General features: G+C 43.9%; 1 protein-coding gene across 1 annotated transcript in view; it reads right to left on the bottom strand.

Annotated features, from left to right (window-relative positions):
• Window positions 1–13,594, bottom strand: part of RFX8 (RFX family member 8, lacking RFX DNA binding domain) — a 51,362-nt gene that overhangs the window by 25,501 nt on the left and 12,267 nt on the right. The gene's annotated exons all lie outside the window — the stretch shown is intronic.

Below are 13,594 nucleotides of genomic sequence, written 5' to 3'. Positions count from 1 at the left end.
CTTAGCTCTGTCCCTTCAGCCATCCATCCATCCATTTCTTGTTCATTCATCAGACATTTACTGAATGCCTACTACACACGTCAGGCATTGTGCTAGACCTTGGTGGACGTAGCTGTGACCCAGACAAGGTCTGTTCTCATAGAGGTTATGGCCTGTAGGGGAGGAAAAATGTCACACAAATAATTGCAAAGATGTTGAGTGGGGGTTGTGACAGCTGAAGTGTCAGGTGTTAGGGGAACAGATGCCCAGAGGCCATCTCTTGTTAGTCCAACTATCATTCTCTTGTTAGTCCAACAACTATCCACACGCCTGTCAATTGGCAGCTTGATAAGCTCAGGGGAGTTTCCTTTGTGATTAGTTAGCCTGTACTTGGACAGCACTTATGAAACAATTTTGATGGTGACATTGATCTTCATGGGGTACTCTTTGGATACTCAGAAACAGGAATTTGGAAGCCAGAATGTTTGGTTTCAGACTTAACAGAGTGACAAGGGACACCCTCAACTTTATCACTCACCCCTCTCTGTCAACCCCCACCCTGGCAGCTTTGGCAGATGGAAGCTCTCAGGGTGCCAGCCAGGATGGCTTTGAATCTCTGGGCTCACTGCCCCATGTCATTTCCTGAGTGCGGTTCTGATTCAGGCCTTTGGGATATTTATTAGGCTGTGATCAAAAGCACAGTCATTGCTCAAATATGGCTCCAAGGAAACCACATGCAACATCCAGAGCTGGCCTTTCTGGGCAGGAAGGGCTTCCAGTCCGAAGGGTGTCTTCTCCCACCTGCTCTCTCAGGCCTGCGACGCGTTAGTGGTGCCGAATCATGAAGGCAGAGAAAAAGGCCAAAGCCCACGGCACAGGAGTGACCCTGAGGCGAGTCTGTCCCATGAAGTCATTTGCATTCTTGGGAGCTGCCCCTCCACTGCTGCCCCACAGGGCCTGAGCCAGGCCGGGCCTGGGATGTTGGGATTTAATAACCACTAGGGGATGGCTGGGCAGCTGGGAGTGGAGGGAGGAGAGTGCAGACAGGGAAGACCAGGAGGAAGGGAGGCCGAGGAGCCCCACGGTGCTGTGGAATGAATGGGCATCCTTGTCCGGCGGTGCCATCAGCTGGCTGTGTTGCTTGAGCAAGTCGTATGAGTTCTGGGGGGCCTCAATTTTCCACCCCTGTAAAGGGAAGGGATGGGATTTGACCCCAAGAACTTTTCCAGCCCCCACTCAAACGTGGACTCGGGGGCCCTCCAGGATGTACGAGATGGTCGAAGGATTCTTCCTCGGCGTCACGCAGGGAGACTGGAGAAAGGCCTGGTTTCTCCTGGGCACCAGCAAATTGTCCACTTCACTCAGGACAGTGACGACACAGCCTGGGAACCACTTTTTAGTTTAATGAGTTTTTATGATCAATTTGGCTGAACAAAGAGTTGGGCACAAAGAGGACTGAGACGATTACATGGCATACAACTCATCTTGATTTTTTTAAAAAAGTTTTCCCATAAAGTTTTTCAAATGTAGTGTTAGCTTAATATGATTTTTGGCATTTGACTTCCTTTTAGTCTAACTACAATTTGCATTCACATTCTCAGGTTTTGACATCATTTGTCATTAATCCGGACTTTCACTGACATCATTTTGGCATCGCAACTTGCCCCCACAAATCACTCTAACAGCGGTGAAACAACTTGAAGCAATTACAAAGGTAAGAGGATAAGAATGTAATAAAATCTAATTCATGTACCACACTTGTTCAGTGTCGGCCATCAGAGCAAAGGTGCTCCATCTTCCATTCATTAAGGATCTAATTGCAATTCTTCCTCACAGCACACGAAATAATTATTTTTGTCTTGATTAGGAAAAGATACCCTTGACATGATGAATATTTTAATATATAAAGTTAAAATAGTAAATGTATATATATTCATATAAGGACACGCCATTATGATTACAAAAAATGTTAATATAATTTTGATTACACTAACAATATTCATCACTAAAATATACTGAGCAGTTACTTATTGCTAAGTGTTTTACTTATTTTACCCAAATTCCCACAAACACCTGTTAGGAAGGTAGGTAAGAATTATACTATTATTCCCATTTTGCAGATGGGGGCAGAGAAACAATTCGCAGAGCTAGAGACCCAGCTTTGACTTCAGAGTAGAATGTTACCTGTTCTACTATTCTTTTAAGATACACGTGTGTGTAATAAAAAAGTAATGTGTACAAGAAGCATAGAGTAAGACATCCATCTTTTGAAACTTAAAATGGACAGGAACAGCCTTATTTAAAAAACTGGCTTGCTGAGTGTTGTGGCTCCATCATTTTCTGCATTGGGGCTATTGCTGTTATACTGCTTAACTGCATCCTGACCCATTCGATTTTATGAGCAACTTTATTGCAAAATGATGACCTGGGGGAGACCCTTGGAAGTGTTGAAAGTATAAGTCGTTCACATTTGCCTTCTTGAGGCAAAACTCAGCCACTGGGGGCCAAGCTTTGCTGGCAGACAGCAAACCACACGTTGCATTGCAGCAGGCGTCTCTCTGCTGGACGTGGGCAGGTGAAGGATGCTTTGAACAAATGATATAGTTCCTGACGTGAGGGGGCCCAGGAGTGGTACCTGCTTTTAAAACCTTTCCAAAGCAAGGGAGGGTATCATCTAGGGTGTAATTCTCCACCGGTATGTTTTTTAAGCTGCTAGACAACAACCAGGTAATAGACTTTTTTTAACTTTAACAAGTTCTAACCAGCCTTGAAAACCATAGGGTGGACAGGGCCAAAAGCGGGTTGCAACTTGGACACCTTATTAGTACCTGAGAGCAAGGCGCTGTGGGGCTCTTCAGGGGTCTGTGGGGGCTGTGGCCCCAGGAAGGCTCAGTTCCTACTCCCAGGTCTCCTGGGGCTGCGGCTGCACACGCGGAAGGAAAAGAGGCTCCTTCTCGGGGCTGGAGAGATTCTCTAAGGAACTGCTGGTGTCTGACATCGGCTGTGGTGCCCACGCCCACCGGGCTGGCAGCCTGCGAACTCACTTTCCTCGGGAGTGGGGCGGCCTGGAAGTGGAACCCTTTGCCTCTTCTGCTCTGTCGGCACAACCAGCCAGCTGCGGACCCGCCAGGCAGCCCCTGAGCTCATGAGCTGGCAAAAGAACAAAGGAATGGAAGAACAAAGGCACGGGATGTGGACGGCACGGTTTTAGAAGCTTTTTAAAAGCCTTTAATAAGCTAAGTTGGGAAAGCTGAGAGAGAGAGAGAGAGGAGAGAGAGACAGAGAGGAAAGAGAGAGACAGAGAGGAGAGAGAGAGGGAGCAGAGAGAGAGAGAGTTGCAGGGCAAGGGTTAGTGTCCATGTATCCTCAAGAGAAACATGAGCCTCTGTACAGTTGATTTCAGAATTTACATGAGATAGAATGGGGACCCTCTATTGAGAAAATGACAAAAAAGTTGTCCTTGAAACTTGTTAACCAGGGATTTTGCCTAAGAGATGGAGCATCAGAGTGAGTTAGGCAGAGCTGTTTCTCGAGACGCGGCAGCATCCACACATGCATGCACACGTATTCTCCACTCCCCGCAGACGATAATAAAGTATTTTATGCATTGGCCTCAGTTCCGTGAATTTCTAGGTCAGCACTTATACCCGGTCCCAGACTCAATCTGGTTGCCAGCTAAACAGGATTGGAATCTGCGGAGGCCATTCCCTGTAAAGTTATGCTGCCCTTGAGAGGGAAGCAGGGAGGGAGAATGTGCTGGACTTCATGAGGAAGTCTTTTTCTATGGCACGCACAGCACATTGATGGTCACTTCCATTAAAAAAAAAAAGCCTCAAGCTGTTCATTTGTTTTAAAAATCAAACCTTGGTCTCTCCTTGGTTCAGGGCGGATGCTGCCTCAGCAGTTTTCAGAGAGACCCACTCGCAGCCCCCACCACGCCCAGTGAAAACGGTGTCCTTGGTCCTGCAGGTCCCCCCACCTGCTGCTCCGCCACTGCTTCAGGAGTCCAGTTAAGTGGACGGTCAGTGCCCTGGTCCCCACTGGGTTCCAGACCCCTTGCTGCTTCTGCCCGGGGTCGGGTGGAGGTGGGATGGGTGGCTTCAGGGACCAGGGCATCAGAATTTCTGAACTGATCGGGCTTACAAGGGGCGATAGGGAAGCGTAGGGAGAAGATGGGGCTTCTCTTGAGACTAGAGTTATTTTAATTAGGTTACATGCTTTTTTAGAGTCCCTGGCGTTGGTGACAGAAGTCAAGTCCCTCAAAGCTACCCCTTTGCTACCAACCCTGGTTCAAATCTCCCTATGATGATGTTTATTGGTGCTACCATTTCTTTCCTTAACACAAGGTCGAGAAAGAGAAAAAAAAAATGCCTTAGCAGCCTGGCACAGCTCGGTGACTCAGAGGGTTGCTTTTGGAGGCTTGTACAGTCCACTCTAAGATGGTCCTAGCAAGGCACACTCTTTTTAGCCACCCCCACCGTCACCAAAATCAAATTTCTATTCCTCCAAATATCAGTAGAAGATTTTTTGTAAATTAGTCCTGGATGGCAGCACACATAGAGAAATGCCTGCTTCACCAAGGCATGCAACTTTGGGGAACGACTAAAATGCTCACCCATAGGTTTTCTGGGGGGCTCCCCTTTGGGCTTTAAACACAAGAGAGATCGTGCTCTTAAAAGCCATTTGTGAGAATGCGCCCGGAGCAGACACAGCTGCTCACCGTTGGGGCTGATGACTTCCAGGTGCGCCTCGCCCGCCTCCTCCTCTGGCCGCTGGCCTCCCTGCGCTAAGGGGCCCTGCTGTTCAAGACAGACGATGCTTGCGTCTGCAGAGGAAAAGCAACGGTGCTGTCACGTCAACTTTCGTGAGGATGGCAACGCCAGAAGTGTGCTTTGAAAGGAAGAATTGCACTCTCAACTGTGAGAAGAGGGTGTGGGTGTGAGTGGAAAAAACACTGAGACCTTGGACCACTCTGGGGCATGGGCAGTGGGATACTTCATGGGACCCGCCACGACAGCCTTTTCTGGATTATAGGATTCTGCTGGATTTATTATTTTTAGCTGAAATTTTTATGGAGGTACTTGTAGATTTACATGCATTCGTAAGAAATAATTCGGAGAGATCCCTTTTACACTCTGCCCATTCTCCCCCAATGGTCATATTTTGCAAAAACAATAGTATAATATCATGAGCTGGATATTGACATTGTCACAATCCATCCGTCTTACTCACATTTCCCAAGTTTTACTTAAACTCGTTATTGTGTGTGTGTGTATTTAGTTCTGTACAATTTCATCACCTGTGCAGGTTCAGGTATCCCCAGACAAGATATTGAACGGCTCCATCGCCACAAACATCCCTCGAATTGCCCTTTCATAACCACACCCATCTCTCGCTCCTCCCAGCCCCAGGTCCCTAATCTCTGCCAACCGCTAATCCATCTTCCATTTCAAAAAAATGTCATTTCAAAATGTTTTATAAATGGACACATATGGTATATAACCTTTTGGGATCGGAGTTTTTTCACTCAGCAAAATTCATCCACGTTGTCTTGTGTGTCAACAGTCTGTCCCTCTTTATTGCTAAGTAGTACTCCATGGCAGGGGTGGACCACAGTGTGGCTACATGGTCACCTGCTGAAGGACATCTGGGCTGATTCTGGTTCTTGGCTATTGCGAATGAAGTTGCTATGAACATTCATATGCAGGTTTTTGTGTGGACGTAAGTTTTCATATCTCTGGAATAAATGCCCAAGAGTGCAACTGCTGGTTTGGATGGTGACTGTGTGTTTAGTTTTATAAGAAACTACCAAACTGTTTTCCAGAGTGGCTGGACCACTTACCTTCCCACCAGCAACATGCGTGATCGGGTTTCTCTGCGTCTTTGTCAGCATTTGGTGTTGTCACTGTTTTTTATTTTAGTCAATCTGATAGGTGTGTAGTTATATCTCATTGTGGTTTTCATTTGTATTTTTATAATGACTAAGGATGCTGAACATCCTTTCCTGTGCTTATTTGCCGTCTGCATGTTCTCTTCAGTGAGATGTGTATGTCTTTTGCCTATTTTCTAAATGGATTGTTTGCTTTTTTACTGTTGAGTTTTGAGCATTCTTTCTATATTCTAGAGACTAGTCCTTGTTGGCTATGTGGTTTGCAAATATTTTCTTCCAGTCTGTAGCTTGCCTTTCCATCTTCTTCACAGAGGCCTTCCAAGAGCAAAGGTTTTGATTTTGATGAGGTCCAACTTAATTAGTGTTTCCTATTATTTATCATGTTTCTGGTGTCAAGTCCAAGAACTTTTTGCCTAGGTCCCAATGATTTTACCCTATTTTTAAAACTTTTAATATTGTTATGTTTCAAATGTAAGTCTGTGATCCATGTTGAGTTAATTTTCATATAAATCATAAAGTTTAGGTTGAGGTTCATTCTTTTTGCATGTGTTTGTCCAATTGTTCCAGCACTATTTGTTGAAAAGCCACTCTCCTTCCATTGAATTAATTTTGTACCTTTGTCAAAAATCAGTTGAGCATATTTTACATCTATTTCTGTGTTCTCCACTCTGTTCCAATAATCTATGTGTCTATGCCTCTACCAACACCACACTGATAGCTACACAGTGAGCCTTAATATAAGGTAGAGTGTTTCTCCTCCCATGTTGTTCTTTTTTGTCAAGATTGTTTGAGTTATTTGCTTTTCCATATAACTTTTAGAATAAGCTTGTCTAAATCTACAAAAAAAATCTTGCTGGGATTTTTTTTTTAACAACCTCATCGAGAGATAATTCGTATACCATACAATTTACCCATTTAAAGAATGCAATTCAATGTTTTCTCAGTACATTCACAGGGTTTTGCAACTGTGCAGAAAAGAGATAACACTGCAGGCCTGAGACAGTTATCCTTAGAAAGCCCTGCTGCCAAGTTTGGTCCTTGTCTGGGGTCTGGGAACTTGGCTCTCAGAGTGTTCCCAGTCAACAGTTAACTGATAAGAGTGGTTCACTGTGCCTACAACCGTTTGTACAGACAATATGGTTTATGCTGGACACCTGCTTTCCTTTTGAGAGTCTATAATTTTGGCCTGTGTTAGGCAGAGGGTGCCTATGTGACCAGCTCCTGATAAAAATTTTGGGTGCACTAATGGGCTCCCCTGGGCAGAAACCTCGCACGCATGTTGCTATGTTTTCATTGCTGGGGAAGGAGTGCACTTCGCGTGACCCCCAATGAGAGGGAGAGAGCACAGGAAAAGTCTCACATGGGTTCCACCAGACTCTGCCTCTTTTCCCTTATGATTCTGGGTACCTTTACTATGTCATTGTCGTAAATCTTAGGCGTGAGTACAATTACATGCTAAGTACTGTGAGTCCTTCTACTGGATCTCTGAAAGTGAAGGTGGTCTTGGAGAACCCCAATGCAGGGTGGTAGTGGGGAGATTTGCTAGAATAACCTCCACTCCCTGAACTAGGGCTACAGCATTATTCAGGAAAAAGAAAGAACAGCTTAATCCCTAATGTGGCAGTATTGAAAGGTGGGGCCTTTAAGAGGTGATTAGGTCATGAGGGCCCTGCCCTTAAGAATAGATTAATCCATGCATGGATTAATGGATTAATGGGTTAATGGATTAAAGGGTGATCATGGGAGAGAAACTGAAGGCTTTATACGAATAAGAAGAGACCTGAGCTAGCATGCCTGGCCCCTCTCCACATGATGCTTTGTGTTGCCTTGGGACTCTGCAGAGGGTTCCCAACAGCAAGCAGACCCTCACCAGATGTGGTCCCTTGACTTCTCAGCCTTTCTCTACTATAAGAAATAAATTCCTTTTATTTATAAATTACCTAGTTTCAGATATTCTATTATAAGCAACAGAAAACAGACTAAGACAGTCCCTTTTTGCCCCTAGCGATTTCCTTTGCTCTGAAGTCTGCTTTATTAGACATGAACATAGCCACTCCTGCTTTCTGTGGATCAATGTTTGCATGTTACATCTTTTCCACCCTTTTACTTTCAACCTGCCCATGCTGATGAATTTGAAGTGAGTTTCTAGCCAACAGTATATACTCAGGTCATTTTTTTCTTTTTTTATATCTACTCTGCCAATCTTATCTTCTGATTGGTATATGTAATTTATATTTAAGGTAATTATTGGTATGTTAGCACTTAAGCTTGCCATTTTATCACTTGTTTTCTATTTGTTTCCTTTGGTTCTAATTCCTCTGTTTCTCTTTTCTTGCCTTTCTGAGAGTTACTTTAAACACCTTTTAGGATTTCATCTTGATTTAATTATAGTGTTTTTGAATATCTCTCTTTGTATAGTTCTTGTAGTGGCTACATGAGTATTACAATATACAGAAGTGACTTATCACAGTCTGTTATCAGTGTTTTACCACTTTGAGTGAGGTGTGGAAATCTCTTTTCCCTTTAGGCCTCTTCAATCTTCCCCACTTTTAAATATCACTGTCTTGAGTATCAGATAGAGGCATAATTTTTGTTCTAGTCATAAAATATGATTCATAAAACATGAGGCAAAGGACAGTGTCAGAGGCTAAAGCAACTCCATCTTGGATATTAATCTACCATGTTGACTTCTGATTAACCTCTGTTCTGGGAATGCCTCTAAGATTTCTTACTTTATTTATTGTTACCATAAATCCTGCCCTAAGGTCAAAATGACCTTGACTATAAACCCTGCCCTTAGGCAGATTCACATAGCATTCTTGCCTTTCACGGAAGAGTCAATTTTAATTGTCCTACACATTCCTTCCCTATGGTGTATAGGGTCTGGGTCTGGAGGGTCATGTCATGGGGATCCATAGTCTTGTCTTGCTGCTACCTGAGATATGGCTCCTGTTCATAAGTCTCTATTAAATATTTCCTTGTGAGAAAATGGATTTGTCAGCCTCCTTCTTTGTCCTCTCAGTTTTCTCAGACTTTGGGGGTAGGTTTGCACAGACCAGCTCACCATGGAACAACAGGGTACTGTATGTACCCAGATTTCTGCTCTTCCCATAATTTTTTCTTTCTGGATGCTGCAAGATTCCTTCTGTTACCATTTACTTTCTCTTTGGAAAACTTCCTTTAGCCAATCTCTAAGGGTAAGTCAGCTAGTGACAAATTCTTTTAGTTTTCCTTTATCTGAGAATGACTTTATATTCCCTTCCTTCCTGGAAGATAATCTTGCTGGATATAGAATTCGTGGTTGACAGTTGTTTTCTCTCAGCCCTGGAAACCTGTTGTGCCACTTTCTTCTGGCTTTCTAGGTAGATTCAAGGAGAAATGTGTCATTTGAATCATTGTTATAGGTAATATGTAATGTGCCATGACTTTGGCTGATTCTAAGGTTTTTCTTTGTCATTAGTTTTTAAAAGCTTAATTTTCAGAGCCTTTGTGGTATTGTCTCAGCTTGCTTGGCTTATTTAACCCCTCTGGGGCTCCTTCTGGTCCCCACCAGTGGTGCCTTGGGAGGTGGAAGGGCTTCTCCTGGCTGGACTTCTGTATGTCTCCCTGTGGAGGAGACAGTCTTACTGACACTCCCCAGCTGCCCCTGGGGGGGTGGGGAGGAGAGTTGGGCTGTGGAACAAAGAGGCTTCCTGAACCAAGAGTCCTCCTGTAGCTGAGTCCCTCTTAAAAGATCAGCTCACACCCTTCAATATCTCTTGGTGGAAAAGTGGTGTCTCAGAGCCAGGAAGGAAGGAGAGTGTTTTCCCTGCCTGTTTATTTTTGGTGAGTTCCCTACTGACAGTCTCCCCACCCCACCTGATATTGTTAGAGGAACTCAATGAAAAATGAGTCTACCTGAGCTTCCTTCTCTTGCTAGGCTGGGGTTGCAAAACACTGGGTCTGGGCATAGGGGTGCAGAGGAGATTCAAGATGCCCTGCTATGGTGCTGGCTGTACAGTCCTGGGGGCCTGAACCAGCTCACTTTCTTCTTATCGCCTTTCAGAGTTTTCCTTTGGTTCCTTCTTGCATTATCTCCACAGTTTACAGTTGTGCTTACTGTGGAGGGGCAGGGAGAAATGGATCTATGACATCTCGTCCCAACCAGAAGTTGTCACCATCATATTTTAACTCATCATATTTTAATATATTCAGCACAATCATATAATTAAGCATTCCATTCACTAGTAACATTGGTTTATAATGTATATATGGTTTGTTTTCACAAAGTATCTGTGGTAGCTTATATTAAAAATCTTGTACAGGGAACAAGATGGCATAGATTCACTTTTCCTTGCTCCTGCCTCCAATATAACTAAATATTTGGAAATTATTCAACAGACAGTGATAGAAGATCCCTGAAAGCTAGAAAGAAGAAGGTAGATTAGGTAGGAGTAGAGAAGTGACAGTGTGGTGAGTTCCCTGGGTTTTCGTTTTATTTTATTTTGTTTTATTTCATTTATACCCCTGGACTGGGCACTGGAGAAACCTGCAAGCCAGTACGGTCAACAGGCATAGACATAAAGCCCAGGAAAAGCCTGCACTCTCTGGCCAAAGGACTAGGGAAGGGAAGGGAAGGGAAACCCAACAGAGACCTAATAGGGGACTGCAACCCTCACTCCACAACAGGGTTATGGGCTGGTGACCTGATCTGCCCACCGTAGCAGCTTCGAAGCCTTGGTGGGCTGACACATTCCTCCCATACTCACAAGGCACTGGCAGGTTGATCTACCTGCACGGACAGAGGGATAATAGTGAAGCCCCAGGCCAATTCAATACCCACTCCACACTTGGAGCACTGAAAGGGCAGGTTGTGCTATCCACGTGGCATTATCAGCAGAATCTGGTGTCTCCCTCCCTATATCAAGGGGCATAAAGAGATCCACGCCCAACCACTCTGGCTTTTCTCACTCCCTGCAGAAGGTGGCCCAGGGAAGTGGGTTCAGCCCCTGAAGGTGGCACTGGTAGGGATTAATCAGAAGTCCCAGTAGTGCCAGAAGAATGGAGCAGACTGGAATAGCTCAGAAAACTAAGCTGTCATGGGAACTACAGCCCACAAAAGTAGGCCAGAACCTACATGCTAAACCTAAACAAGGCAATTGTCTTCTATTAATTAATAAAATAGAAGATTGATATAGGAGCAAGAGTCTGCTAATATCATAATAAAAATGCCCAGGGTACAGTAGAAACTCACCAGAATCCCAAAAGCCAGGTAACCCACGATTTGCATGAGAAAAGATAATCAACTGATGCCAATACTGAGGGGAATCAGATGCTGGAATTATCTGGCAAAGATTTTCAAGCAATCATTATAAAGATGCTCCAATAAGTAATTATGAATTCTCTTGAAACAAATGAAAAGATGGAAAACTTCAGCAAAGAAACAGAAGTCATACAAAAGAACCAAGTGGAAATTATAGAACCAAAAAATATAATAACTGGTATAAAAATCATACATAAATATGAAAAAATCATCAGGCATGATACAATAAATACATCAAAGCCCAAAGCAATATGCTTAAGAGCCTTACTGAATGTTCACTATGTGCCAGATGCTGTTCTAAGTGTTTTCCTTGTATTAATTAATTTAATCTTCACAACAGCCCCATAAAGTAGATACTGTTACTACTCTTATTTAATAGATAAGGAAACTGAGACACAGAGGGGTTGAGCGGCTTGCCTAAGATCACACAGCTTACTAGTGTTAGAGTGAGGCAGTCTGTTCCAGAGTCTCTGCTCTTATCCACATGTAGTATTGCACAGTGTTATGCTGCCTTTCTGGGGGAATTAAAATGATTTCAGTAATTAGATTCAATGGACCATTTCTTCTAGGACTTCTGCAAAAGCCTCCTATTAGTCTCTCTACCCTCGCCCTCATCTCCTTGTTCGGGTTGTTCTCTCCCACTCTCCTGTTCATCCACCAAAGTCCATCCTCAGACTTTCCTGTTCTTTAAGCTCATCTCCGCTTCAGGCCCTTTGCACTTGCTCTTTCCTCTGCCTGGAATGCTTGCTTGTCCCAGATCTTCACTTGGCTGGCTCCTTTATTGCCACTTGCTCGAATGGCATTGTTTCAGGGAGGCCCTCCCATGACTCCACTGTATTGTCTTTGGGTCACATCTGCTATTGTTCCTTTTTAATTCTTTCTCCTTGACTAAAGCTCAATAAGAGGAGAGGCTTTGTTTGTCTTGTTCACTGCTGTATCACTAGCAGCTAGAACAGGCCTGACTTATTGTAGGAACTCACATATTTGTTGAGTGAACAAATAAATAAATGGAGGATAAGTTATAGAATTTTCATTACCTGAAAACCAGAGAGGTAAATGTTTTTATTTTGAGACCTAAATTTTAAGAGGGATTTGTCACACAGATCCTTACATGAAAGATATCATATAATAAAATAGATGACATTTTCCTCAGTACAGTTCATTGATTTTAAATGTGTCATTGGTTAGGAAGTTACCCTTAAATCTCATGCTTTTAAAAAAATCTCTTAGTTGGCCAAGACTTTAAAGTTTATCAATTATTAAATATTTGTTGAGCATAGAGTACATGAAAAGTGACTGCTGGACTTATGAACAAGCCAATGTCACCCTTGCCTTTATCTTTGTCCCCTGGTAGTCCTCCTCTTCCTCGCTGATGAAAAAGCCTATTTTTCTTCCCCCACGAAGACCACTCCCAACCCCTCTCTCTGTGACGTCTGAAACAAATGGCAGAGTCCTCGGGTTCTCCACCGCCCCGAGTGCTGAGTGCCTGCCCGGCGAGTCGTCTTCCTGGAGTGTGCGGGGCTCTACGTGCTCTGTCAGCTGGCTGACTGCTGGAGTACGCGGGCAAACAAGTCCAGGATCCAGGCCCAGCCTTTCAGGAGTGTGCAAGGGAGAGACGACATCTGCCCAGGGAAGGCCTAACGGTAACCGGAATAAGCCTCTCATCACAGCTATTCCCTTCCCCAGCTTCTCCATTTCTGCTGATGTAACTTTTCCGTCTTTGTGACTAAGGGATGAATAAGAAATGGAAGGGGAAGAGCTGGTCTGAAGCAGAGCATAATGACTTTATTTGAGGTTGAGTTTGAGGTTTTGGTGGGACAGGCTTGGCTGAGTCATCTCTGTTCCCTTCTATTGACACTGACTCAACCAACCGCCGGATCCTGAATGTCCTGGCGCTGAGATTGTTCAGCCCTGCCTTGTGGCTGGCTCAGGTGCACCTGAACGAGGCCCCTCGCCTGCTCCTCCTTATTCTAGTCTTCTTAAGCCCCAATTCCCAGTTCTCGGTTCTTCAACAGCTATTTCAGTGCTCACTGTGACTGAGGATATGTCCTAGTCTGTTCCTGCAGCTATAACAAAACACCTTAGACTGGGTCATTTACGAAGAAAAATTTATTTCTCATAGTTCTGGAGGCTGGAAAGTACAAGATCATTGGTGCCACAGAGTCAGTGACAGGCTGACTCTCATCGACTCTCAGTGTCAGGTGAAGGCTCATTCTCTGCTTCTTTTTTTTAACATAATAATCGTACATATATATATAGGGTCCATGTGATATTTCGATACATGCATATGATGTACAATGATCAAAGCAGGGTATTAAGATATCCATCACCTCAAACATTTATCATTTATGTTGGGAACATTTCAAATCTTCTAGCTGTTTTGAAATACACAATACATTGTTAGCTATAGTCACCCTACTGTG

The sequence above is a fragment of the Propithecus coquereli genome, unplaced genomic scaffold (genome assembly GCF_000956105.1).
Source record: "Propithecus coquereli isolate 6110/MARCELLA unplaced genomic scaffold, Pcoq_1.0 Scaffold171, whole genome shotgun sequence".
Classification (NCBI taxonomy): Eukaryota; Metazoa; Chordata; class Mammalia; order Primates; family Indriidae; genus Propithecus; species Propithecus coquereli.
The sequence above is the reverse complement of the archived record's forward strand: the minus strand, read 5'-3'. Positions and strand labels throughout refer to the sequence as shown.